This window comes from Tamandua tetradactyla, chromosome 3, assembly GCF_023851605.1.
Source record: "Tamandua tetradactyla isolate mTamTet1 chromosome 3, mTamTet1.pri, whole genome shotgun sequence".
NCBI classification, from domain to species: domain Eukaryota; kingdom Metazoa; phylum Chordata; class Mammalia; order Pilosa; family Myrmecophagidae; genus Tamandua; species Tamandua tetradactyla.
In genome coordinates, this window is record NC_135329.1 from 211,950,643 (window position 1) to 211,977,932 (window position 27,290).

Sequence of the window (27,290 nt, forward strand, 5' to 3'; positions counted from 1 at the left end):
ACCGGCGGCCAGGTCCACCCCGCCCCCGCGCCTCGCCCTCAACATATCTGCCTCCGGGCGGCCTGGCCGTGGGCACCGCCCCTTCCACCCTCCCTCCGCGTGAGGCCCCGCCCCGTCCCCTTCGGCCCCGCCCCCGTCCGCTCGCCTCCCTGGGCGGTCTGGGCGTTGGCCCCGCCCCTTCCGCGAACGCCCACTCCTCGCCTCCCTCGTGCCCCTTCCGCTCGCGGCCCGTCCCCTGCTCCCACGCCCCGCCCCCACACTCGCGGTCAGCGGCCCCGCCCTCCCGCTCGCGCCTCGCCCCACACCCGCCTCCAAGCCCCCGCCCCACCGCCCGCGCTCCTCCTCCGAGGCCCCGCCCTCGCCGCTAGCGGCCCCGCCCCGGCACGGGGACCGCCCCTCCGCCCGCGGAGGCGGGGGCCGAGCGCACTGGGCGCTCTCGGCGGTCCCGGCCCCTCGCCGCTGCTGCTGGTGCCGCCGCCGCCGCGCGGTCATTCCTCGGAACCGCGCGCGTCCCTGGCCCAGCTGAGCCGCCGGACCGCGAGGAGGAGCCGCGGGCGCCCGCCGGGACGCAATGCGAGCCAGGTAGGAGCCCGGGCTGGGCGCGCGGGCGGACTCGGGGCGCCTCTGCGCCGCGGAGGCGCGATCCCCAACGGGCTTCTTTTTACCCCGCGCCCCGGCCTCGCTGCCTCCGGCGCCGGCGGCCCCCCGGGCGGGTCGGGCTCGGCGGGCTTGCCCCACTTTGTAAGCTCGGATCCTTCCCCTTGCCGCCTGGGTTCGGGGCTCCGGGGTGACCGGGCGCGGCCGCTCCGGGCGGCTTCGGGGAAGCAGCTCCCCCAACCTCGGCGCGCGGGTCCCTCTGGGCAGGCGAGCGGGGGCCGGGGTTCCCCGGCGCCGAGCCGTTCTCGGAGCCCCTCGCGTGCGCGGGGAGGTCCCCCTTGCCCAACGGCCGGACGCGTTCTGGGGCGCGAAGCGTGGTGGTGGTGGGGCGCGCTCATTTCGCGGGGGCTGTAGAGGCTCCCGGGTTGTGTGGAGGGTCCCGGGCGCCCCCCTCGCCCTGCTCTGGGGAGCAGGAAAGGGCGCGCGGTCCCCCGTTAAACTTGTTGGTGACAGTGCATATTTCAACTTCTTCGGAGAGCCCTCGTTTAAATAAAAACTCCGGTTTCTGCATCGCCGTCCAGCGACCCAGCAGCCGCGCGGTGACAGCGTCGCGGCCCGCGGCTGGAAAGAGCGGGGACAGAGGCAGCTTGTCCCGTTTACCGGGAAGCCCGCTCCTCGGTGCCGATTAGGTCCCGCCCTGTCCCGGCGGTTCCCGGCCCGACACCGGCGGTGCGGACAGGCCTGCAGCCCTTCCCCTGGATGCTGGGTCCCAGGAGAGGCCGAGGGGAGCAGCCTTGAACCCGGACCGAGGTGTACCCGCAGTATAGGGACCTCACCAGTCAGTGATTCAAAAAGGGAGTCTAGGGTTGGATTTTATTCGTGCTTGTTCTTTTCCGAGTTTGTGCAGCAAGTCAGTGCTGTGTGCTTTTCACCAGTAACGATAAAGTTCACTTAACTTTTTGTTCAGATCACAAAGACAATATGTACCCATGGTGGAAAACGTGGACATAAGGAGAAATACAAACAGCAGAATAGAAACCATGCCGGATCTCGTCCTACCAGCCCTTAACATTTTTACATAATTGGGATTGCAGTATTGCAGATTTAATCATAAAGCTGTAACTGGTGCCTGGTGAGACAGCCAGCCACCCCTCCTTGCCTAAGCTGAATTTCTTTTTGCAACACCCGCCATCCCCACCCCCTTTCTAAATGCAAAGTTTGGGGACCCACCGATGTAGTCCCCTGCTGCTATCTGGGGGCAGTACCCTAGGACCTCGGTGGAGAGTGGTCAGCTTAGAACGCCCAGACCCAGAAAGGCGTGTTGCCTCTGGACTCTGCCTGTGGTTTTGGTTTCTGGCCTTGTAAAATGAAGGTAATGGTTCCCAATCTGCTTCTCTGGGCCGCAGTAAAAATTAATGGGTGGTTTGCAAAGCATTTTGACATCCTTGGATGGACAGCGGCTATACTTTACATGCTGGGAAGCATTCGCTCCTCTCCCTTGCTAAAGCGGCCTCCCTCCACCTGGCTGTCCTGACCAGGAGATGGACTCCAGGAATGTCCGACGGAGTCCGGACACAATGTCCCGGGTGCCTGCTCCGTGCGTGTGGGGGTCCAGGCCCAAGCACTCAGCAGGTGGATGAGTGTGGAAGGCGATGACATGTCCTCAGCTTTCTGCACCCAGGCGGCTTTAGAGAGGGGTACTCTAAAAGGAGGGGTGTGGGGTGCCACGGCCGTGCTGATCCGGCTGAATGATGAATGGGGAGAAGGGCCCACTGAGCCAGCCAACCCGGCCTCCTAGGATCTCGCTTTACGGCCCACTTGTTTACTAAGTGAACAGGCTGCGGTGGGGCCCCACAAGCCCCAGTTTTTGTTTTCTCTGTGTCCTTTTAAAACAATTAAGAGGGCCCCATCCCATTTGTTAATTTCAGATACTGAAAGCAGAGCCAGGAGGGCTACCGCACATGGTCGCTTTTTGTTTCCCTTCAGGGAAAGCAGGGCAGGAGATTTCTTCCTGTTAGAGTCTGAGGGGCTTTGGATGGTCATTTAATGGTTTTGTTTTTTAAATACCGTGGCGCCCACCACACCCATTCATCTGGCCAGGATCTGGCGGCTGATGGCAGCTCAGGTAGGGCGGTTTGCTTCCACATCCCCTCTGGAAGGACCCGAAGATGAGCCTGGCTAAGTTGCTTAAAGTGACCTTTGCCCTGTTTTTTGTCTGTTGACATTATGGTGTTTAATTTTTCTCTCTGAGGGGAGGAAGTGAGGGTCATCCTGTATTTTCTTTGTATGCCCTTTACGAATTTAATTTCCGGTTACCTGTTTGGCAACCTGGACTTGTTTCCTCCAGGCTGCTTTAACACTTTTGTATTTTTTTCTCGTTCTAATGTTGGTTTCTAGTCTGATAGGGAGATATGCTAATGAGTACCTTAGGTCCTGGGAGGCCTCTCCTGGGTTGAAATCCTAGGATGGGGTCAGTTGCAAGGCCTTGGCGCCGCTGAAATTGCTGGGCAAGTGCAGGAGCTCTCCCTTCTTCCTGGGAAGGGGCTTGCCAGCTTCCATCAGCTCTTAAAGGACCGTTGGCCTAAACACGGTGAGAGCCGTGGAGTTCTCCCCCTTATTACTGTATTCCTGGCTCTGGGCAGACCTCAGAGCCTCCCTGTTGAGGTAGCAGCCCTGTGTCTCTGGGTAGAGGCTGCTGCCTAGCACGTGGGCCCTGGGCCATCCAGGTGGGTTTCCCTTAGCTGTGTCAGTTGCTAATTTGACACCTGAATTGGGCCGGGCTGCGGTTTCCCTTCTGAGACTGGCACCAGGATCCTTTGGTCCCAGGGCTCCTGCCTGACAACCAGATAGCAGGCAGAGGTCCCCACCTGGCCCAATGGTCCTCACGGACTGGGCACCGGACGGCTTTGGGTTGGAGACTCGGCCCATCGGGTCTTTACACCTTAGCCGCCCACCACCTGTTCTCCGGCTCCCAGAAGCCCCGTGTTTGCCCTCAACCTGTGGAGGAGTGACAGGAAGGGAAAAAAAATCGCCAAAACCCAAACCACCCAGTGAACAATCAGACTCTTTATTCACTGTCTTCCTGGGTGCCTGAGCCAGCTGCCCCTGGGCCCTGGGGCATTGCGTTACATAAGGCAGCACCTGACGTCTTCTTGACCGGCCGCCTGAGAGAAGGCATCCGACACAGCCTTCAGAAGGCAGGGAATGCTGAGTGGGCTCTAGAGGTGAAGTGGGGGTGTTGTAAGGGGCTGACGTCCTGTCCAGCCTCCACCAGTTAGGTTAAGAGGCACTCTCTTCACCCATCATGAAACAAACACAGATTTGAAGGAAGTCAGACGGGAGTGAGTTCATCCGATTCAAATAGAGATTGGGCTGATTTAAGGGTAGAACTGAGAGCTGATAATACAGCAGGTCCTGTGTGCACATCTCACGGCATTCTCACTAAAACCAGGAGGGATTCCATTTTGTAAGGAAGCTGCCAGAATTTTAAGTTACCGGGGCACCCTAGCAGTTGAGCAAATGCTTGAGCTGGAATTTGAATCTGGGTCTGCTTGACTCCAGAGCTCTTAACCATACACCCCACAGTGGACTGAGATGAAGGAAACAAAGGGTGCTTCGTCACCCATTTTGTAGCCTGAAGTCAGGCGTGAAAATGGCCAAGGGCCTGCCTTTCTCCATGATTATAAAACAGCCTGTACGCTGAAGGTGGTGGGCTCTTGAAGACCTGTGGGGCTTCTCAGCCTTTAGAAAAGGCCGCACCATGTCTTGAAGCCAGGTCCAGTCCTGTCTGCTGGATAAAGCTCGGTGAATTGGGAGGATGGTGGCTTTTGAAGTCGGGCTGACTCAGGATGTGGCCGGAAGTTTGCCTTTGTGCCATGAAAAGAGAGGACATTCAGGGCAGATGAGGTCACTAGAATAAGATTAAGATTATCGGAAGACAGCTAAATAAATGTTAGATAAGGGTTCCACCTTCCTCTTTACAATAAAATAAATGACATACTAATGAGATTATTCTTATCTGCTCAGTAAAAGCTTGTCTCTGGGGAACTTTTAGCTGGTGCCTGGTTGCCTGATGCTTCTGAACAGATTGGAAAGAATCCTTTTTCTGGAAGGATGTTAGGGTTGCTTTAAAGTCATTTCCACCTCTCAGTTTGCATTGGGAAAAGCCCTACCCCACTCTTGCAGCAAGGAAGCCCAGGAAAGTTTGTGGGTCTAAAGAAATACAAATGTTTCTTTTCCTTTTCTATTTCCCTGAACCAGTGGTGTGCTGGTAAACAGCCTCTGAGACACAAAAAGCTTTGATTGTAGAATTTGCCAATTTCCAAGATGTAAACATTCCCACCAGGGCTGATTTCTGGTATCAGTGTGTGAGCTGTCAACATTTCTAAATATTTAGAAATCAACTTGAGCCAGTAAGAGCTTGTGGGTTCTAGCACACCTTTTATTGTCCTAAGCCCACCACCTGGCTGAACTCTTTTATCTAAAGTATGAAATAGTTGTCAAGCTTCTGCTTGGACCTCATTCTGCAAAGCAGCTGAGAGGGGATTTACGTGTCATTGAATAACCAAATTTGGCCAGCAAGAGTAGAGTGCTTCAAAACCCAAGATTACACATTAAAATCCCCTTGGAGCTTTGGAAACAATTCCCTTTCCAGCTCCCCAATTGCCCCCCAAGTTGTACCAGAATTTCTTGGGGTGGGGCTCAGACATCTGTAGTTTTTAAAGACCCTCCAGGTGACTGAAATGTGTGTTTGGATTTGAAAACCACGGACACAGGGAATTGTATAAGGAGGAAATCCCAGAGTGAGGTTTGGGGCTATTTGTGATAGACTCTAATTGAGATGGGGGGCTTAAAACTTATTCCTGGCAGAACCAGGGAAGGCTTTCCTGTAGGAGGCTGAGCATGGATGAGGAAAGTGCCTAGTGGCTCCCCAAGAGGCAGGCAGAGGCCCAGGTCTTCTGAGTTGTCAGTTGTCTGCCGTTTCCCCCCGGGGTAGGGGCTGACATGGATGGAGCGAGGCAGGTTGCTTCTTGTGGCCTTGATGAGTGATCTGGGGTGTTGGGGAGTGGGAGTCTCAGGGACCACCTGGGTCAGAAACTCCACGGCTCACTTGGTACATGTCCTTGAGCTTTCACATGCAGGCTGATGGTAGAGCAGGGGATGGTGGTGGGGGTTGGGGTGGGTGGGTGCAGGTGTTATGAGGAATAGGGATGAGCCTGGATAATTATCATGGGGAGGGGTTACTGGCTGAAAGAACTTCCCTCAGTACCTTTTCAGGTTATAGATCTGCACCTTTTTCTCGACTCCCTTTCTGGAGGGCTGGCTGGGCTATCCCTTGGTCCTTAAGACTCAACCTGTAGGGACTCATCTGTCCTTCCCAGCTGAGGACCCTCCTTCAGGGAGTACTTCCCCGAGATGGAGGCTCTCCACCTGCTCGCCTCTGGCCTGGCACCTCCCTGCACCTGCCCTGCCTCCTGCCCTGCTGGACGGGCACTCCTGACGGTGGGGGACTTGCGTTTTATTGATCTCTGTATTCTCAGTGCACGACAGGCCTTACCAGACGATGACTAGAAAGCCCAGTGGAGGTCCAGGGAAGGAGAGAATTTGCAGCTGGACGGAGGGGCCGGCGCAGGTGAAGAGTTAGTGACCATATAACAACAATGTGAATGCTCTCTTTTTAGATGATTTATGTTAGTTGAGACATAATATGTGACTGAAGTCATTTCTGGCTTTAATAATTCTGGCCTATAAATAATAATCAGCTTGCTTATAAATGCTGACAAGGGGCCCTCCCCGTGGTTCTATGCAGTTTAATTTTTAATTTAGCCAGGCTTACCCTCACCTTTGTTTACCCATTTTTCCAGCCATTGCCCTTTTTAAAAGGCTTTGAATTTTTAAGAGCTTCAGGATACAAAGAGGTAAATGGACTGTCCTAAAGGTGAATATACATTTAAAAGTTCTTAAATTACTCTGAGAATCATAGCTCGGATTGAAAGTGGGATCAAACACGGGTCCCGTAAAGTGGAAATACTAATGCTCAAATCCGAAAATGGTATTTGGAAGTGAGCGTACACCAGCCCCTTGAGCAAACCCACGGAGTGGTGGTGAGAATAGAGGAGGCGTCTCTGGGGTGCCAGGCTGGCCTCCCTCTTCCCTCCTCCAGTGAGGACCTCACAGAGGCGGTGATGTTTTTCCCCCACAGCGGTTTCAGCAGTCAGCATTTCAGACTTTGCAGAGAGGAGAGCTCTGTCCCTATTACTGGTCCCTCGGCTGTCGCCATTGGTCTTTCTTTCTTATAATGTTGGACCAGGAAGCCAAAAATGTCACATTTTGGCTACATTTCAGGCCCATGTCAGAGGGTGCTTGACTCTGGGGTGCCATCACCCCCATAAAACTGGAGATCAGTCTTTGGCCCCATTTCAAAAGCTGATTGCCAGAGTCTCTTACTTGCACAAGTTTTTGCTTTTATTTAATTATAACCACCTACCCTACGGTTTCGGGACTGTGCGATTGGAGGAAAGCACGTGCTGGCGTGGACGGGTGCTGGGATTCTTGCTGTGGGGTGAAGGGCCTGTCCCAGCCCCTTATCAGGGTTTGTAATGCTGAGAGCTGGCCTGGCGCGTTTTGGGGCATCTTTCACATATTTTCCTAAGCAAATGTAAACCTTTGAAACAAAACAGGATGAGTGAATAGGGACTTACTTTGTTCACTGTGTGCTTGGCACGTGGTGATTTTCAATAGATACTTGTTGAGTGAATACTCCGCTTTATAAAAACTGGTTGTTGCTATCTTTTTAGGTCCATGAGTACACATTTGCATCCTCATTTTTAATGTCAAACTTGTGTAGGTCTGTTTTCTGGCCTGGCGCGGGGTCCTGGGGAGCTGAGGAGGGAGGAAGACGAGCTGTGGCGAGCTCGTTTTCTCCAGGTGGGAACGTAAGTTTTGTCAGGCTCTTCGCTCAGGGTTTATATTTTCAGTACTTCTGGAACATTCAGGTTTCGGGTAATTGGATGTGAGGTGATAATCTCTCAGAGCTGTATGATTTGCCCCCCCTCCACCCGCCACTCACATAACAGACTCAGTTGCCCTTTCTAACGGGATTTTTCTGCAGGGTGTGTCACACACGTCTGGTGGGTGCTGCTGCAGCCTCTGGGAAATGGCTGGGGTGTTTCTACTGCAGCAGGTCACACGAGAAGCAGCCTGATTTGCACAACAGTGAGTCATCGAACGTGCTTCCAGGAAAACCCCGCGAAGAATTGAGTGGCGAACCATCCATCGTGTTCTCCTAACATATTAGTTGGTTTGGTACCCAGCCCATGGTCAGCCAAAACAGAAGGCTGAAACTGTGTGTTCCCAGACTGGAATGTGAGAAGTTCCTTTTCTCAGCGACATCCCCAGTGGCTCTTTGTTGGGGACAGTTTCGATTCAGGTGACAGTGAGGTCGTGAGGAAATGGGGCTTGGGAACCCAACACACCTGTGTTTTGGAGGCTTAAGCTTCTGTTTATTTCCTGCTTCGACCTTGGCCAACTGTTGGACTCAGTTGAAGCTCAGCTTCCTTATGTGTAAAGTGGTGATAATGCTGCTTGCGCCTTGGGGGGTTTAAATGAGGAAATGCACATAAAATGCTGGCATCTTGTTGGCTGTGACTGGCCTCAGCATCGTTTGGTCCCTGAGTTGGTGTTTTGAGCTCCATGCCTGGCCCTCTGAGTTCTTCACCGCACTGTCTATTTATTTGACAAGTCCTGAGCCCCAGGCGATCTGGTTTCATCCTAAATGTTAAGAATGTAGAGATTTTTGTGAATCTGCACCATCTGAATTAAACAGGGCCATAGGGGTTGATGCTTTAGATATTTTTAGGTCTGACCTTTCACAATGGGCAGTCTGGCCCAACAGGCATGATGCACGTGTCTAAATAAGGATTAGGTCCCATGGCTGTGCCCCTGTGGCACATTCCTCAAGTGCCAGGAGCCATTTCCTTCCGCCCGCAGGCGCGGGGTCTCTGTGGCCTGGCCCCAGGGTAGGTCCACCACGGCCAGTGGCTGAAGTCCACGGCCTTGGGCCCCCAGAGAAGGCAGTTCTAGTCCACCTGCTTCGGGGTGGGAAGCCCCTTGTGTTCTGTGCGAGTACTTTATATATATGAATTGTTTGGGAGATTGTTTTCTTTAAAAAGAAGAAAACCCTTTCTGCTGAAGTTTTATTTTTTGTTTTATTTCTCAACTGATGACATGTCCATTTTAGAAACATTAGAAAATACAGAAGGAGGAAAAGTTCATGTGGGTTAAATCCTTCCGCCCACGGTAACCACTCTGTGTACGTTTTGGGGCATCTTTCACGTATTTTCCTAAGCAAATGTAAACCTTTGAAACAAAACAGGATGAGTGAATAGGGACTTGCTTTGTTCACTGTGTACTTGGCACGTGGTGATTTTCAGTAGATACTTGTTGAGTGAATACTCCGCTTTATAAAAACTGGTTGTTGCTGTCCTTTTAGGTCCATGAATACACATTTGCATCCTCATTTTTAATGTCAAACTTGTGTAGGTATGTTTTCTATTTATTTGACAAGTCCTTGCTAATAGTTTCCAGTAATTTGGAATTATCAGCAACACTGCAAGGAAACATCTTGATAAATTCATCTTTCAACACATTTCGGTTTCTCTGTAGAGTGATTTTTTTGTGTTTCTTTTTAATGTGTTTAAATGTATAAAGAACTTCTAATTAAATTAATTTGTTGGGTGAATGTATAATTGATGCCCAGAAAACCGCTCCAAGATGGAGTTACATAGGGGAGCGTTTGTAAATCTCACTTGATGAAATTAGCAGCCAGTCTTACTTTCCACAGCCCCTTTTGGGGAAATTCACTGCAGAGTGCTTGGATCTGCATTCTCTGCATCATGAGATTTTGCAGCATGGGGTGGGACAGAAGAAAGCACTCAGGCACTGGGCACATCCCTCAGTTTTAGGGGTTCACCTACAAACCAGTTCCAGGACCATTCACGTGTTGAGGAAGCGAGTCTTAGAACCCAGGAGATGTCTGTGCAGGGAGCTCGCCAGGCCCAGCCCTCCTGGGCGGCACAGAGCGTGGTCCCCACGCGTTCGGCTGCAGTGGGCTTCTGGGGGTCTTGTCTCCGTGGCCGTCCCGGGTGATTTGCGGGGTCGTTTCCCTTGATCAGCTGCGTGGATACGGACTGCAGTGGATCTGTCACACGGTGAATAGCACAGACTTGATATTTGGGACCTCGGAATCACCAAGAGGAGAGAGCACTGCATGCCTTCTGCTTAAGGAGACTGATTCTGATTTCTGGCTGCAGTCCGGCGGCGAGAGAGGAGAAGTCATTGATGGGTGGAATATTTTTGGCCTGGGCCCTGAGCGTGGCTTTGCAGAGGGCCCAGGCGCCTCCCCTGGCCTTCGCGCCTTTGCTGCCCGCGGGTCATCGTTAGTCCCCAGTAACATGAGGCAGCACTTTGGGGCCCTTGTGACACCCCAGTGAAGCGGGTCTCTGGGGGTAAGGGACTGCGGGTGTTTCCCACGTGCCTCGGAGGCCTCGGGAAGGCAGGGGCTGCACACTGGCACTCGCTTATTCCGAGTGCAGGTGCACCAGCCCACCTGGGGGTGGAGGTGGGGTGCAGCCCCCAGCAGGGACCTGGGGGCAGACCCTACTTATTGCTCTCTGGGACATTGCCCTGGTTCTCTTCCCCCTTTCTCTGGTTAACTTAGACTCATTCGTCCATTCTCACTCTGAAGCCCCCTGTGGGCCTCTCTGGGAGCTGGAGGGGCAAGCAGGAGACCGCGGCTGGCCTCAGGACTTTGCCACCTAGCAGGGGGAAGGGGATGTTAGAGAGAAGGTCATAGTTCTTGAGGTTGTGCTGGGGGGTCAGGACAGGCTCCCAAAGAAGCCCCACAAAGTGGGAACCTGTGGGAATGCAGAGGCTAGGAATTGGGCAGGGACCCACAGGGTGTTTGGGGACCAGGCATGGCTGAATTCTGGGCAGGGTGGCTTGGTGAGTCCAAGAAACCAAAAGGGGCACAGTAGTGACAGCTTTCGGGGAGTACCTGGGAAGAAGGCTGAGGGCCAATTGGCTGGGTCGGGCAGGGCCTTTGTGAGCCTCCCTTAGTTTTGAACGTTTATCTCAGGGCACTGGGAAGGTTTGAATAAAGTTGTGAGAAAGGATCAGAGGCAGCTAGGTTGGTGACCTGTTCAGGGAGGTGACCCGGGCAGGAAGGGGACCTGGCAGGTAGTACCCCCTCTGATTCCCACCCATTGCTTCTCCCTCTGGGACCCTGGATTGCGGCTGGGCATTTCCTGCCTGTGGTCCCTATTGCAGTTTGGAATCCGTGGAGTCAGGGACGTGTCTTGTTCCCTTCTGTGTCTTTGGGGCTGGGCACTGAGCTGCTGCTTGTGGGTAACGGGGCAGCCCTTACTGTTGAAGCTTTTGCACTGTCAGAATCTGGGTCCTCTGGGAGGACCAGTTGTGAGGTTAGCATGAAATCATCCCCTGGTTAAATGACCCCTCCGTACAGGTCTTAATGTTGTGGGTTTTTTTGCATGAGCAGGCACCAGGCATCGAACCCAGGTCTGCAGCATGGCAGGTGAGAACTCCACCTGTTGAGCCACCGTGGCCCACCCCCTCTATACAGTTTTTAAAAGTTACTTTTATCATCAAAAAACAACACTTAAGGAACTAAGTAGCCTGCTGGATTTTTAAAGGAGTCGGGGCATTTTCACATCCCAGGAAGAAAGGGGTATTGATGGGGACTGGAGCTTTTGAAGTTAAAGCAGCGTCATAAGGGGGGCCAGTGAAACGGATAAGCTTGCCCCTGGTGACAGTGGAGCCCCGCCTCCTGGCGGGTCGGCTGTCAGTCTGTCCTGGGTGTAACTGGTTGGTTTTAGCACCCACCAGGCTTGGAGGCCTTTCGCCCGGAAGCCACCTCTGCCCTTTTCTGGCTTTTCAGTCAAGGGTAAAATGGTTTCTACTTCTCGGAGGACGTGAGCAGAAAACGTGTGCCGTGTTAGGAAAACCTGCTCCACTCCACCTGCTCCAAGTGGAGCAATTACTTTTTCAAGGTTTAAAAGAAATAGCTACAGGCTGGGAAATGCTGTCATCAGTGCTGCGTTTTTGTTGTTAGTGAAATTGTCTAGAAATGGGCTGCTACTATTCTGGGAGGAAGAGGGCTTATTTTCCACGAGTAGGAAGGTGAAGAGAGGAGCAGCGGGGGCTCCGGGGTGACCGTTGGCAGACCGCGTGTAACGGGTGAGGAATGCGGTTCAGGATGAGCCAACGTTTCACTGCCCAGAAGATTATCCTAAATTGTGCATGGCGGGACAAGCTCAGGCTGGTGAGCCTTCGAATTTGTGGGGTTTTTTGTGGTTGTCCTTTGCACTGCTGAGAATTGACCTTGCAAATGGGGCCTGAAAGAGAACGTTCAAAAGTAAGTGCTGTTGGGGTGGAGACCCTGGGGTGGCCTGTAACAAACCAAAGTGATCTGTAAATGTAAAATCTGGGAGTAAAGAGGAGAAGGGGGGCTGTACCTAATATTTGGGAAGTACCTTTCGGTTATTGAATCCTCATGAAAGCCCCGGAGGATAAAGGGTCTTTGCTCACATTTTACTCATGATGAAACTGAAGCCAAGTGGCTAATTAACTTGTTCATGGACCCAGCGAGGACCCGAAAGTTGCAGGGGGGGAATTGTTTTATGTGATGCTTATTTTTTGACTGAGTGTTGACTGAAGGGTCAGTCACCCAAAATGTGAGTGCCTGTGTGATGCTGTTGTACACACTCAGGCTATTCAAGGGAGAGTGTTAGGACCTTCAGATTAACCCAGAGCAGGTGTGTGGTGGAAGCGCGTGGACTCCTGACCTTTCCTTGGGATCAGCACGCCATGGAGGGGCTCAGCTGCTGGCTGCCGAGCTCCAGGCCACCCACTTCCTTCTCCTGTGCTGTTGTGTTCGCTGCGTGACACACGGTTTTGGGAATTCCGTACCAACTATCTTGCACATTCTGCATTTGGGGACGTTGGAATTTGGGACCATTTTGGCCCCCTGATCGTCTTCTAGACTCACGTGCTAGTCCTCACCTGACAGGTGTGGTGCATCGTCTTGCATCACCCCCCTTACCCCCTCGTCCCCACCAACTCGTCGAGCTGAGTTATAACAAGCCTCAGGTATTTCAGAAAGAAAGTCATTTTCACGGACAGCAAATTGTGCTGGCATCAAACTCTGTGGACATGGCGTATCTGTCAGAGAATGTATAAAAACTTTTGCTTAGTTGAGCTGACATTGTACCTAATAATAGAAGTTTTAAAAAAGAAAGCCTGTAACCCAGCTGTGCAGATGCATCGTGTTTCTGCATTCCCTCCTAGTTCCTGCCCGGCCTTCACATGTAACACAAACCCATCCTGCTTACAGGAAGGGTAATGGGGAGCACTGAAGCAGCCTCCCACTGCTGCATGCAATGGCCTGAGCATTTCACCTGCAAACTGTTAATTCCCACAGCACATGGGGAGAGGTGTCTGCCATCCCTCTCGAACACACAGGGAAACTGAGGCACTACAGGGCTAAGCAACTTGCCTGAGCTAGTATGTGCAACAGGCAGGATTTAACCGAGCTGTCACTTGTGGCACCGTTCTGCCTTTCCTAGGGTGGGGGATTCCATAGTGAACGAGGTGCTTACTTCTTGCTGGGGATCCCCGCTCAAGGCACCCCTAGTCCTCTAGAGGGATGTGGAAGGAGGGAAAGTGGGGTCCCAGGTGACACGTGAGGACAGACAGGTGATAGCCAGGTGGATGGTTTGGGGAGGACCATTCCAGCTCAAGAACGGGAGCCAAGGCTTGGAGCGTGGGGGTGGGGTGGAGACAGTGCTGGGAGAACGTGACTTTGTCTCTGCCCCACTGCCCCCTCACTCTTGGCCTTCCTTCCCTCATCCCCAGGTCTCCCTTCTCCCTCATCCTCGGGAACCTCAGCTGCAGCCACAAACTCTCCGCCCAGCCCCTACATCTTCGCCTGCACTTTCTCTGTACACACACCTCAGCACAGAAATATTTGGGTTGCTCTCTCTCATCTTAGTAAAACAAATATGCCGGTGGTCTGGGACCCCCTCCCAGCTTCCTTTCTCAGAGTTTCTGCAGCCTACTGGGCAGTTGTGGGCACTGTTTGCTCTTTCTCCTCCCCCAAGGGGCCCTTCAGGTCCTTGGCCCTCACCTCCACAGAGTGGTGTGCTGAAGCCCTCCACGCCCCGGTGGCCTGTGGTGCAAGGCCAGACCTCCTCTGTCATCCTGCGTCCAGCAGTGGACATCTGTCAGCATCCACCCCACATCCGACACCTGTCCAGGCAGCTTAGAGTCAGGGCTCCCCGTGGTCCCGGGTGGGGATGCCTCAGATGAACACTCCTCGCCAAGCAGCCCACCTCACATACCTCCATTCTGCTGTGGGCCCCAGGAGGAGCTGGGGTGAAAGCTCAGCTCTCCCAAGGGGCCGAGCACCTGCCCAGTCTCCTGCTGCCTCCAGGAAGCCCACCCAGGCCCACTGGGCCCCCATGATGGCCGCAGCCAAGGGAGCTGTGGGTGGGGGGCCTTGAGTCAGCTCAGTGTTAACGGTGATGACCAATGGAACGTTCCAGAGCTTTCCTCTTGGGGAGTTTGAGCTCTAGAAATTGTCAGCGAGTATTTGGTAATAGCAGCCCCAGTGGAGTCCCAGGGCGGGGTAGGGCCTGGGATTGAGTTTCCATGGTGGGGCTCCCCACGGCGTGGCCATCTCACGCCTGCGTGGCACAGGCTCCCCCAGTGCTTAGAGCGTGTGTGTGTTTATGTTTTTTTTCAATTATTTTTCTTTTTCTTATTGTTAACATCTAGTATTATTGCACTGGGGCCAGGAGGTGTTCTAATGTTTTCTACTTTGGGGAGTTAATTGAGGTTTCCTTTGACCAAAAAATCTTCAGCTCTTGTGATTACCCCTTGAAGACTTGAAAAGTGCTTGTGCTTTCTCTGGGACACAGACCTGGTTGTAAATCTGTTAAAAGTTAAGCTCACTGATGACGTCATGTTTTTCTGCAGCCGTATGTTTTTGTCTGTTTGAACTGTCCGATTGCGGAAATTATTAGGATTGTGGCTTGGTCATTTTCTCTGCGCCACCTCTAACTGTTCTTCGTATTAAATGCTCTTTCAGCGTGATAATTAGATCTTTTCCGTAGCTTACCGTTTTATCAATATAAAAATCCTCTGCTGTGTGTATTTAATGTTCTCAGTCCTGAATTTTGCTTTTCCTGGTAGGCTTTTATTGCCACCATTTCTGTGTCATTTGTTTGAATTTCATTTCACGCACACAGTGAGAAGTGCTTCTTCCACTGGGTTAAAAGGTCCCCTGCAAGATCTTCAGTGCTTGGTGTAAGAAGAGGCATTTGGCTCTGGTTTTATTCCTCCCCCTTATTTGAAGCATTTGCTTCTCATGCTTTGTTAAAGTCCTCTTTCCTTTTTGGTCTGGAAGTAATTCCAAGTACATGGCTCTAGTCTACTAATTGTTACCTTTAAGTTAAAGGAAAAATGTTTGAACTTAAGTTACATAATGATTGTCAAGAATGAAATACAGTTCATGGATTGCACCTGCACAGGGCAAGAGGAGAACACTAGGGATTTGTCTTTTTACTTTCTTTATCTCTCCTCCTCCCCACATCCTGGGGGAAGTGCTCATGGAGAAGATTTAATTTTATATGGTTGAATCTGCAATCATATCACACCTTTAGTCACTGCTTAGGACGTGGACCTAATTAAAAATCTAATTAGGGTTTTTTTTTGGTGATACTTTGTATATGTGGTTTTGATTTTGTATGTTTAATGCTTTAATCTGTAGATGACTTTGGGGATCTCACCCTCCCCTCACCCCCGAAAGTCTTTCCTTCCATGTAGTTCTGAGCTCACATCTTATCATGTGCACTGACGGGTTCTCGTGGAATGAAAGAACCAGGCAATTGACATCCTGTGTGTGTGTGCACATGTGTGTGCGTGTGTGTGTGTGTGTTGGCAGCAGCGCTAGTGATTGGGACCTGGTGGCCCTGGTCTCTGTGCGAAGGCGCTGCCCCACTCTTGCTCTCCTGCTCACTCATTCGTTCCTTCCTGGCCTGGCAGAAGTCCCCTGAGTGCTTGCGGCCGGCCAGACCTGTCAGCTTTGCAGTCTGGATGTGGAGAGCAGCAAGCTGCCCCCTCCCTGCCTCCTCTGGGCCGGTCCCTAAGGGACACGGCACCGCCCCTGTTCCCTTCTGGTTGGGGGTTGCCTCCGCTCCCCCCCCCACCCTCCTCCTCAGGCTCTAGGACCAGATGTCACCTGGTCCTCACTGTCAAGTCCAACCCCTCTCCCTTCATTATTTTCATTTGTATTTATTTATCAATAATATGTATGCATTTAAAATAAAAAAAAGTTGTTAACATGTAGATGTAACAGTTTCCCCCTTTAATCCCTTTTGTGTGTACATTGCAGTGGTATTAATCGCATTCACAATGTTGTGCAGCCATCACCACTGATGGACCCCTCCACCCCCGCCCCGTTGATCCTTAAAGCCACTCTGTATCAGCCCCAGCCAATTGGGTCAGAAGGCGAGTTGTAGATACTGGTGCCCAGAGGCAGACCCTCAGGCCTCCTTACCTTGGTGTGAATTTAAGGAACCCTTTACCTCTCTCTAGTCCTTGGCTTCTTGTGCATCAGAATCAGGTCTAACGCTTAAGAATATTTCCAGGTACCTCCCCCAGAGACGTAGTTGCCAGGGCTGCTTCTCCAGCCTCCTAGGTGAGCACGTGTCTTGAATTGTTCTCTTCCTGAGATGGTGGTTTTTAGAAACTTTGGGTGTGCTTCAATCTTTTTGGTTATAAGGCTCATGGGTGCTTTCTGTAACATTTCCTCATTTTACAGACACAGAGAAAGTGACTTCTGTCTCCTCTGTGCCTCAGTTTCCCCAGGGTGGCTGGCCTTGAATTCCTTGGTTAATTAATTCCCTTTAGATGTGGTGGGCTCGCCAGCTGACGTGTGAGCTCAGATGGCCGTGTTGGTATTCACAAAGTGGGATTTATGTAAAATTCTCCTTTTTATTGATTAGCTTTGGGGGATCAAGGCTGTTTTTTATTTCTTATAAGAAATTGGAGAGGGGGTTGATTAGAAATCTTACTTCTTATAAGAGATTGGAGGGGGGTTGATAGAAAAAGAGAACTTTTTCTTTCTTTTTTTTTCCTCGCTAACTGCTTGCAACTCATCTTTTGGGGAAACGTGGAACTGTGGGGTACCTGGCCGCGCGGAGGAAATTAGATGTGGTGCTGGCTGAGTAGCATGTTGGCGCACACATTTTTTCAGTAACTATGTGAAGAAAACAACACAGGTATATGGCTTCCCCTCTTTAAGGAGCAGCAGTTATTCTTATTTTATTACAACAGCATAGGCATCATTGTGTAGCTGGAGACTAGAAACCTTTCAGTCATTTCATTGTCTTTGTTGGCGAGTAATACATGCTAATTAGAGAAGACTTAGAAAATAAAGTATGTAGAAGAAATTAAAAAGTTTCTGACTACCTACAAACTATTGCTCTGAGATAAATCACTGTTGACAGTATTTCAAAACTGGGATTATTTCATGTCTAGTTTTGGAAGGTGCTTTTTTTCACCCAGCATTGCTTGGGTTTTGCAATCTCTGGTCATGCGAAGATGCCTTTCAGCTCTCTAGCCATCCCGCCCCCCAGACCTGAGTGGGGACGGCATCTTTAATCTTTTTTTTGGGGGGGTGGTGGTGCCTGGTTCGAGAATCAAACCCAGGTGTCCCGCGTGGAAGGCGAGCATTCCACCACTGAACCACCCGTGCACCTTGGGATGTCATCTTATGGGGGAAATTCTGTTCTTTGTGACTCACTCATTGATTTAAAACAGGAGTTCACCCACCCCTGTGAGCCCCCAGTTATAAAATTGCACTTCCAGTCTTGCTCTCTTCAGCATCTCTAAGCAAGATGCCCAGCTTCACTTTGGAGAAGTAGCTCCAGTGCTCCTTCCAAAATCAAATGAGCGTAGAATTATTGATTGCCAATTATGTGGAAGCCACCAGTTTTAAAGCAGCTTGAGTTCCGTGGGAAAACATATGTTTGATGTCCCCTCCTGCACACACAGTAATGCTCTCTTTCACTTGGCTCAGCTCTAAATGTCCAGGAGCCCGTTTGCTCCTTTGTGGAACCTGGATTTTTGGGGTCAACAAGGCGGCCCTGCTGACTAGGAGTGTGAAAGTAGGTGAACCTCAAAATGCTTCTCCAGGTCTGGTTTGAGAGGAGTGGTTTGAAAAGTTCACTGCAACCTCTGGGAGAAGGGAGTGTTCTCGCTTATCTCAGTGGGTCAGCTGGAGAGGTTGGCACGTGTCAGCAGCTCCTCCCTAGCCTTGGGAGACCTTGGGAGACACGTTTGCCCTTTAGAGATGTGCCAAGGACTTGAACCTGACCCTGGAAGTGTTCAGCTCCTGCCTGGGACATGGGCCCCCCATGCGTGCCTGGGTGGCCCCACCAGGACTCTACACCTCCTGAGGTCAGGGCTCAGCAGGTTGCTGCAAATGACAAGCTGCAGAATGCCGAGGTGCTGGGGACAGTGACAAGCTTTCTTAGCTCAGCAGCAGCCAGGGACTCGGTGGGCGAAGCTTCTCTGCATCTTCCTGTCTCCTTGCAGTCCTTGTGCCCGGAGTGTGTGCCTGCTGATGTGGGGTGCTTTGGCCATCGGAGGGAAGGAAGGGAAGGGCTCACTGGGGCTCGATTGGTGCAGTGCATGTCTGGTCGTGGCCCTGCCTGCCCTGACCTGGGCTGCCCACACGGGGGGGGCGGGGCGGTCACAGAGCCTGTCCTGCCTGCGAGAGACTGGTCAGTTTGTCCGTGGCGACAGCCGAGCCCTGGCCCAGCGAGCAGCACCTTGTGACATGCGGCCTTTGGGGGAGCCAGGATGGTGAAGGTTCAGGTGAAATGAATTTCTCTGAATTAGTTTGCACAGGAATTGAATGTCACTGGTGGCTTCGGGCGGTCTTGCCTTGGAGAGCTCCTTGGGAGATGGGCATTTGGGGACTGGTTGAATCGTCTTCCCCAGACTGAGTTGGTTCCTTGCCTCCAGGTAACAGTGACAACAACCACAACCACCAAAACTAGCACGTCTACTGGCAACTGCTACTATGAGCCCGTGCTACAGATGGAGAAACTGAGGCTCAAGGAAGTCAAATCACTTGGTGAAGGTCACAGAGTCAGGACCTGGCCCCGACACCGGGCACCGAGCATGGCATCCCCTGTCCCCAGTATATGAATTCGATGAGTAATGGAGCTTCCATTGACCCCTTACTTGGGGAACTGAAGCTTTATTCTAGAACTCGTCTTTGGGGCCACATAGGAACTTAGTATTTCTGGGTTTCTCCTCAGTTAAAAACATTCCTAAGTGGCTCATCTTAAATCAACAAGAAGACCTTCAGATTTATGACATGTAGTAAATCAGATTTATAATAACTAACAATTTTTAGCACTTCCTATAGTTCCTGTTTCCCCACCCCCCACTCCTCAGTTAATCCTTGTACCTGTGAGGCAGGTACTGTACATGTCTTCACTTAGTATATCGGGAAACTGAGGCACAGGGCAGTTCACCCAAGCTTTGAATGAAGGTAGTTTGCTGCAGAGCACTCACTTTTAACCCCACCCTCCAATTGCTTTCCTGCTTCCCTTCCCTTCCTGAAAAGTGCCCTGCACGAGGATGCTGTCTTTTCTCCTTCCTCTGCTGTCTTTCATTCTCCACTCCAGTGTCTCCAGGTCCACCCCAGGAATGACCTCTCCACACTGATGAGTGACCCCAGAGCACGGGCTCTTTCCTGGGTCTGTGGCCGAGTTTGGTGCCTCCAGGGCACGTGCCAGCCTCGGGGAAGGGGCTTCCTCAGGGTCCATTCATTCGCTCCTCTTGAGCTTGGGTCACCGCCAAGTTCCAGCTGTGATTTCAGTGCCTGGGGACCGGGGCAGCGTGTGAGGGTTGCCGGTTTCAGGCTCTCCCATGTGGTTTTCTCCAGCTGAGTCCAGGCACCTGTATCCTGGACTTGGGCTGGGCCTGCTTGTTCTCGGTTGTTTTTATTTTTATTTTTTGATTTTCAAAGTACCCCGTAACAAGTAGTTACAGAACAGACTTTAGAGTTTATGTACCATTTCACTATTTCAGATTTCCTTCTAGCTGTTCCAAAACACTGGAGGCTAGAAGAAATATGTTTTTTCTTTTTTGTGATAAGTAACATATATACAAAAAAGCAGTAGATTTCAAAGCACAGCACAATTGTTGTAGAACAGATTTCAGAGTTCGGTATGGCTTACAATTCTACAATTTTTGGTTTTTACTTCTAGCTCCTCTAAGATACTGGAGACTAAAAGAAATACCCATATAATTATTCAGCAATCATACTCATTTGTTAAACCTGACCTTCTCTGTATAGCTCCACCATCACCTTTGATCTTTCTCCCACTCTTTAGGGGTATTTGGGCTATGCCCATTCTAACTTTTGCATGTTGGAAGGGGCTGTTGATAATATGGGGAAGGGGGATGGAACCAGCTGATGTTCTGAAGAGGCTGGGCCTCTGGATTTCAGAACTTATCTGGTCCAGGGGCAGGAGCAGCTCAGGATGGAGCCCAGGTTTCTCCTCCCACGGCTCCCTTTAGCACCTGCTGCTCCCCAAGTTTTCATTCAGTGCCTAGGGATGAGCCTGTTCCCTGCCCAGTGGAAGTAATCAAACACACACACACACACACACACACACACATACACACGCGCGCGCGCGGTTACTGAACTTGAGTTTGTAATCTGCTTGGATGGGAAGGCTTTGATCAGAAGATGTGCTCAAATGCTGATTTCTGCCTGCACCTGAGGTCTTGTAGCGTGACCTTCTGAAGTGTTATTTTGCGTAGGGATCACCTGCAGGTCTGGATTCGGTGGGTGTGGGGTGAGTACCTTTCTGACAGCCCTCAGGTGGCGTGGGTGGGTGAGGCTGGTCTGGGGAGCACACCTTGTGTGGCCAGGGGCTGGTGGTCAGCAAGGGAAGCTCGGGGGTGGTGAGTGTGGGTGCCCCCTGGAGGAATGGGGTTTGGATCCAGCCCTTGGGGATGGACCCATCTCGTCTGACATTTCCCCTAGCTGCACGGTGCCCTGTGGGCTTGGAGTGAAATTTGGTGAGTGAGTAAAGGCAGGGATCGGGAAACAAGCCTGAATGTGAGTGGAGGCATGAGATGCCAGTGGGAAGAGGGAAACAGGGGGTGCAGCGAGGGGAGCGGTGGCGTCAGCAGGGTCCAAGGGTGATGCGTTATGTGCACATGTGGTTCGGTCATCAGATAACAACTGCAAACACTTTTGCAACACCGACTGGGCCCAACCCCATTCTTGGATTTCATGCGGATCATGCATGCCCCACAGCAGCCTTGCAAGGTGGCCACTGTTTTTGTGTCTTTTTGCAGATGGGCAAGGTGAGCCCGAGAGAAGCCCCTCTCTGCTCGCTCACGGCCCTGTAGTGGGAGTGGGTGGGGCTTGCATCCAGAACCTGGGCCTCCTGTCCCTGCATCTGCACCGCTGCATCTCGGGCCTCCGTGGGGCAGATGGCCTCGGGCAGTGGACGTGGTAACCCTTAAGTGCCTAAAGCCAAAGTCTCCGTCCATGCCCCAGTGGGGTCAGTGGGGTGGGCACGGGTGCCCCCCTGACAGATCGGTGCACGTGGGCACGCAGCCTGGACCCCGGCGGGTGTTGGCTGCAGGCCTGCTGGCGTTTTGGAGGCCTCTGGCCCGGTGACGCACACATTCCAGAAGCTGGCCCCGGAGTGACTGGGGGGCGCTTTTAAAAACAACAGGAACGTGTGCTCCTGGCTGCCTTTGAGATTGCAGCGCAGGACTCGGTGGGCCTCAGGAGCACGTTTTTAAATTGCCTTTGGGAGCCTGCTGTCTGCCCGCGTCTGCTGTCCGGGCTTTCAGAGGCTCGCGTTTCACCTGCTTCTCCAGCCCAGACGACTGCCCTCCCGCTGGCCTGAGACTCACAGCACGTTTCATTGAGAAACCACAACATTCCACATCCAGCTGTGGAAAGAACACCTCCGAGTTCCTTAAATCCTTGCTGCAGTAGACAAAACACTTTTTTTGGGTCACTCCTTGGCTCTGTGGCAGGAGCAGGCTGCAGGGTTCCCGGAGGACTTTGAGCAGCCCACGCATCCGTCCCCTGGTCCCTCTGTCCCTTTCAGGAGGTTGTGCGGACGTGGGGCCAGGCACCTGGCGAGCAGGTGGGACACAGCTGCGGGTCACTGCTTCATCACACTCACGCAATTGCTTTATGTTTTGATGGGTTCATGCTTTGGCACTTCCTCTTCCCGTGACGGGCACTTGAGAGCTCGCAGGTGGTGGCGTGGGGTGTTAAGGTGAGTGGGGGACGCGGGGGCGCAGTCTGCGGGCTGCAGAGACCATGTGCTCTCCTTGTGCCCCTTGCACCCCGGGGGCGAGCTGGGGGTGCGTCAGCTGTCTGTGCTTCTGTCCGGGTAGGAGATGCTCGTTGGGCCCCTGCCTGGGAGAGCACAGGCCTGGCCTCCTGGAGGAGGCTCTTTTGTCGGCGACGTTGGCATGGTTGGACCTCTGCCGTGGCCAAGCAGGATGTGGCTCTGAGTTCTCCCGGATTCCAGCCATCGATTGTTCTTGATTGCAGCCTGGACCCTGGAGGACGCACCCAGCCGTCAGCGGGGCACTTCCAGGGGCCGGTGGCCGCCCTGGCCGGAGGAAGAGAGCAGCACCTGTGAGCTGCGTGCCCAGGTGAAGGGAAGGGAAGGGAAGGGAAGGGAAGGGAAGCGGCCCGGCCGGGGTAGGCACAGAGCAGCGAGCCACTGCAGGAGAGAGCAGTGTCCTGGGAGAAGCTGGAGGCATTTGAAGGTGGCCTTGGATTTGGTCTGGCCTGGAGGGAAAGGGGACTTGCTGGTGATGGATGGAGCCCGTCCTGGGCCGTGCAGGGCAAGGCGAACAGGAGGTGGGGAGGCCCGAGGGGGGCGTGTGTGTCCTCAGTACCCCGAGGCGCAGGGGGGCCATGCCACGCAGTCCCGAAATGTTTAGTAAATCCAAGTCATCCTGGAAAACACAGGGATTTTGTGGTTATTTGTTACGCGGCCCTAGATAGCCGATAAATTCTTTTTCTAAGAGTTGTCCTTTCTGTTTTGGCTCGACACTGTTCTTGGGGCTCATCCTGGTGATTAGTGTAGCTAGGGTGCATCTGTTCTCACTGCTGTATGGTTTTCCGTGGATGTTAGCATCTCCATTGATTTATACATTCTACCCTTGAAGGACAATAGGCTGTTTCCAGTGTTATGCTGTTGCCAACAGCTCAGGCCCTGTGAGCACATTTGTACCAGCCTAGAGTGTGTATTATTACCTGGGGGCCGTGCCTGGGATGGGGCCGTGTGTCCATCTTCACTTCCCACAAACTACTCAAGTTCGGTCCAGTTGCCCCATGTTCTCGGTATCCCTTGAGCGTCTCTGACCTTTAACCTGATGGGGAGCAGTGCTGGGGGGGAGATGGTATCTGATTTTCACTTAATTTATGTTTTCCTGGTGACCCACCGTAAGTTAATGTTTATTGGTTGTTCTGGCTTCCTTTTATGCAAAGAACCTTTTCGCAGTTGTGTCCAGTTTTCATGGTGAATCTTGGGAGTTCTTTAAATATTCTGGAAAATAAGAATAATAGGCTATAATGAAGAAATAATAACTTTCTCGGTTGTGAGTGTTTCCGACCTTGCCTCTCCGTTTGTCACTTGCCCACATGAGCTTTTAAAATCAGGCCGGGCACACTCTGCCTCCCCCTCTCGGGGAGTGGTTTGCAGGATTCTGTTCAGGGAGCTGCCAGCCCTGGCCTGCGATTCTGATCGCCGGGCTGAGCCCAGGGCTCTTGTTTACGGGGACTTTTTGCCGACCGCCGTCCCACACTTTCCGCTCCGGGTCTTGGCTGCTCTGATCTGGGGGCACTTTCCTGTCCACACAACCCATTCTGACCCCTCATCCCATTGGGAGAGGTCAGCGAGCCAGCGCCGGGTGCCTGCAGGGGCAGCGGGCTCGGACCCGCGCCGCGTGGGTGCCCCGACCCGGCCCGCCGGGGACTGCTGGCCGTGGGGGACCAGGGGCCCCCGGCGAGGCTGCGCTGCGGGCTCCAAATGAGCGCATTCCTGGAGACAGTTAAAATTAGAAAACGGCGTTTCCTGCCCTTCAGTCGCAGTGGCCGTGTGTTTGCACGGGGTTTTCTGTTGGAATGGGCCGTGAAGCCGCGGTGGTCCGGGAGCGAGCTCAGTCTCCACGGTGAGGCTGTGGGCACCTTCCTTTCGCGGTCCTCGCCAGCTGCCCTGGCCCGGGAAGATGCTGCTGTCAAAACAGTTCCTTTTTATGGTCAGCAAGAAAAATTCTCTTTCATCTTGTTTTTAATTAAAGCTCTTTAATGGGAGCTGAGTGTCAGAGCAGTTCTCTGACAGTGAAGGAGGTGAGCTTGGATTTCTAGGGTAAAGTCCCTTTGACTGTCACCAACCCCCCTGCAGGGTGGCCAGATTTAGCAAATAAAAATGCAGGACGGCCATTTACATTTGCTTCTGTGGGACATGCTGCGCTCGGAAGGAAGTTACCTCTTGTGTGTCCAAAACTCCGATGGGGCTGGTCAGCCTGTGTGTGCTCTGGCTTCACCTTGCAGGCCTCACCTGGGGCTGCTGTGGGCCGCCTTGTCCAGCTGTCGCCTGTCCTTGGTGGCGGTGGCACCCGTGAGCATGCCCAGGACAGCACGGGTTTCCACAGATCCCTCGTGGGCTGGAGGCTCTCCCCCCAGCTTTCACAGGAGAGCTTGCAGTCGTGTCGTCATTTTATGGTTGAGGTGGTTTAACAGCCTGCCTAGCAGCCCAGAGCTCAGCAAGGGCTGAGGTGGGCCGAGGCAGGGCTCTGACCTCACGGTCTCCTGGGCTTTGACTTAGAAGCTCGAGAGCTAGAGGTGGGGGGAGGGGAGGTGGGGGAGGGGAGGAAAGGTGGCGTGTCATCCTCAGGGAGCCGGGGCAGGGGGGTGGTGCTCCCCGGGCTCCAGAGCACTGTGAGCTCACCTGGGCTGGACACCCCTGGCCACAGGCCTGGATGTGTGATGGGAAGAGCTGAGCCCACCCGGACCGCCCCCTCACCTCTCCTCACCAAGGTCCCACCCAGGCTCCAGGAAGCGTGGGGTGCGCCTGGGGCCTGAGATGGAGAGGGAGTTTTTGCAGAGGCAGGAAGGGGACCCCGGAGGCGTCCCCTGCAGGGATTGGGGATGTGGAGGAACAGCAGGAGGGTCTGTGAGTACAGGAGGAGAGTTTCAGGTGGGACACTGGACTGGTTGGAGTGAGGGAAGAGGGTGGTGGGTGCACAGGAGGCTGGGCATGGCGGCAAGGGCCTAATCGGAGACAGCCAGGTGGGCGGTGGGGAGACTTTGTGCTCACAAGCTGGGAAGGGAGTGCGGGGATGGGTTTAGTGGGTGGATAACATTCTGGGGATGAGCAGGGGAGGCAGGGAAGCAGTGGTCAGTTGCTCCAAAAAACCACAGGTACCTGGGAACTTTCCCTTCTCTTCAGGCCACAGGGACCAGTCTTGGGGCACCTTGCAAGAAGGCAGGTGCCACCACAGGGCCTGGAGACCCTGACTCCTGGGCCGTACAGTTTAGCTTGTGAGAGATACAAGAGAAGGTGCTTCCAGTTGAGCTTATCCATAGACTAGTATTTGGGGGCCACTGAGTCTGCCTTTTATTTGCATTTGCACAAGTTCATTGTGGGCTCTCCAGAAGTCATCCATTCCACAGCCGAGGGCCTGCTGTGTTCAGGACAGACTTCCTGCTCTCCCAGGGCATTTATTCTGGGGCAGAGAAAGGAAATAAGCAGACGATACATAAAAGAACGTCGGGATGACGAAGCCAGGGCAGGTGTGCAGAAGGAAGGGCGTGCTGTCTTCATCAGGGTGGCATGTGAGACTGGTCGACCCCTGCCTGCGCCCTCCACGATCTGCCCGTCTAATCCCATGAACCTGGGCCTGGCACCTTATATGGTAAGAGCAGCTTTGCAGGCGTGATTAAGTTAAAGCTCTCAAGCCTGGAAGATTATCCTGGATTATCCAAGATAATAAGGACTATCGTCCTTCTAAGAGAGAGGCAGAGGGAGATCTGACCGACAGAAGGGAGGAATGCCACGTGCTGGGGAAACCTGAGCCTGGAGGGAGCGGATGCGCTTTGAAGGTGGAGGAAGAGGGCACAAGCCAAGGAATACAGGTGGCCACTGGAAGCTGCAAAAGTTAAGGACACAGGTTCTCCCCGCAGCCTTGAGAAGGAACTGGCTCTGCCAACATTTTCAGACTTACGACCTCAAGGACTCTAAAAGAATGAGTGGACTTTTTTTTCCAGCCTCTGCGTTTGTGGTGGCTGTAGGTTGAAGTGAGCAGGCTGCGCGAAGTGAGCGGTGGCGGGCGATCTTTTCTGAGAGTTTGCGGGGCTGTGGAAGGTCCAATACTTACGGCCCATGAGGCCATGGGGACAGCCAGGATCGAGGATCCAGGCCCACTTAGATCCGAAATTCTTTGGGGACCATAGTCCTTGGGAGCACTCAGCATGAAAAATGACCCACGGGTGAATGTATACATATATATATATGTATGTTTATGTGGAAATGTAGGTTGGCATATAAATACCCTTTGCTCTCTTCCAGATTTAGCTGAGTGTGAATGTGTCTTATTAATGGAGCGAATACTGCTTGGCTTTCTAAACTAGGGATTCGTAACAATGCACTGTAGCCTGCTGGATTTAAACAGCGCTGACCACGAATGTTCATTTATATCACTCAGCGACCAGTTTGTGTCTCGGCCAAAGGCCCAGTGCTCAAGTGCCTGTTTCACATTTACCATCTGCTGTGGTTGCGACCCCACTCCTCTCCTCGGAAAACAAGAAACAAAAGCCCAGCATCAGAGGCGAGGAGCTGGACGCGCAGGTCTGCGGGGAGGGGCCCTCAGGAAGTCGAGTGAGGGTCTGGGAGTGGAGTGCACGAGAAGGAAAAGCAAGTAAAGGGTGAGTTACTGAGCTGACGGCCACTGCAGGCTGCTGGGGCTCCACCGGCCTGGGGACCCTCTAGAGGACAGGAGGCTGAGCATTGACCACAGGGCCGCCTGGGCTCTCCCTGAGGTTGAGGAGGGCCCGAGGCCACAGTGTGGGGCAGTGGAGCGATCACCAGCCGGTCACACTCGTTCATTTGAAGGCTGTCCTGACAGCACAGAGAGGCAGTGTCCCAGAGGACTCGGAGTCGATGAGGTGGTCTTCTCGAAGCCCATACTTGGTCGTGACTATTCCCTGTGGGTGATAAGTCGTATATTTCGTCTCCAGCCAGCTGGACTTGAGACAGCTGTCAGGGTCTGCCTTGGTGACCGCCAGCCATCATCGTGGTGAGAGAGGCTCGGAGTGACGTGGGGAAAGGGAGGATGTGGGAGAACGAAGCGGAGCGCAGAGATAGGAGAGCCCTGCCCTCGTGGGGACTTCGGGCGTCTCTGTGTAGCGTCCTCTCCCTTGCACGTGTTTGGACGCCACTCAGCCCACACGCTCCCTGCTCCATGTCCCGGGTTCTCTTCTCTTCCTCTAGGACTTTTTTCTCCATCTTATTATGATTTCTGTGCGCTTCTATGAAAGTGGC

The 27,290-nt window shown here is 53.0% G+C and overlaps 1 protein-coding gene across 3 annotated transcripts in view; it reads left to right on the top strand.

Moving 5' to 3' along the window:
* Positions 1 to 472: 472 nt before the first annotated feature.
* SH3BP4 (SH3 domain binding protein 4) overlaps positions 473 to 27,290 on the top strand; it is a 91,854-nt gene continuing 65,036 nt past the window's right edge. Inside the window, exon 1 of one of the 3 annotated variants that reach the window (XM_077155520.1) lies at positions 473 to 582. The gene's annotated coding sequence lies outside the window, so the exon portion shown is untranslated. Of the gene's footprint in view, positions 583 to 22,056; positions 22,393 to 25,129; positions 26,675 to 27,290 lie in introns of those variants that run through there. The other 2 variants (XM_077155521.1, XM_077155524.1) reach the window with 2 other exon arrangements.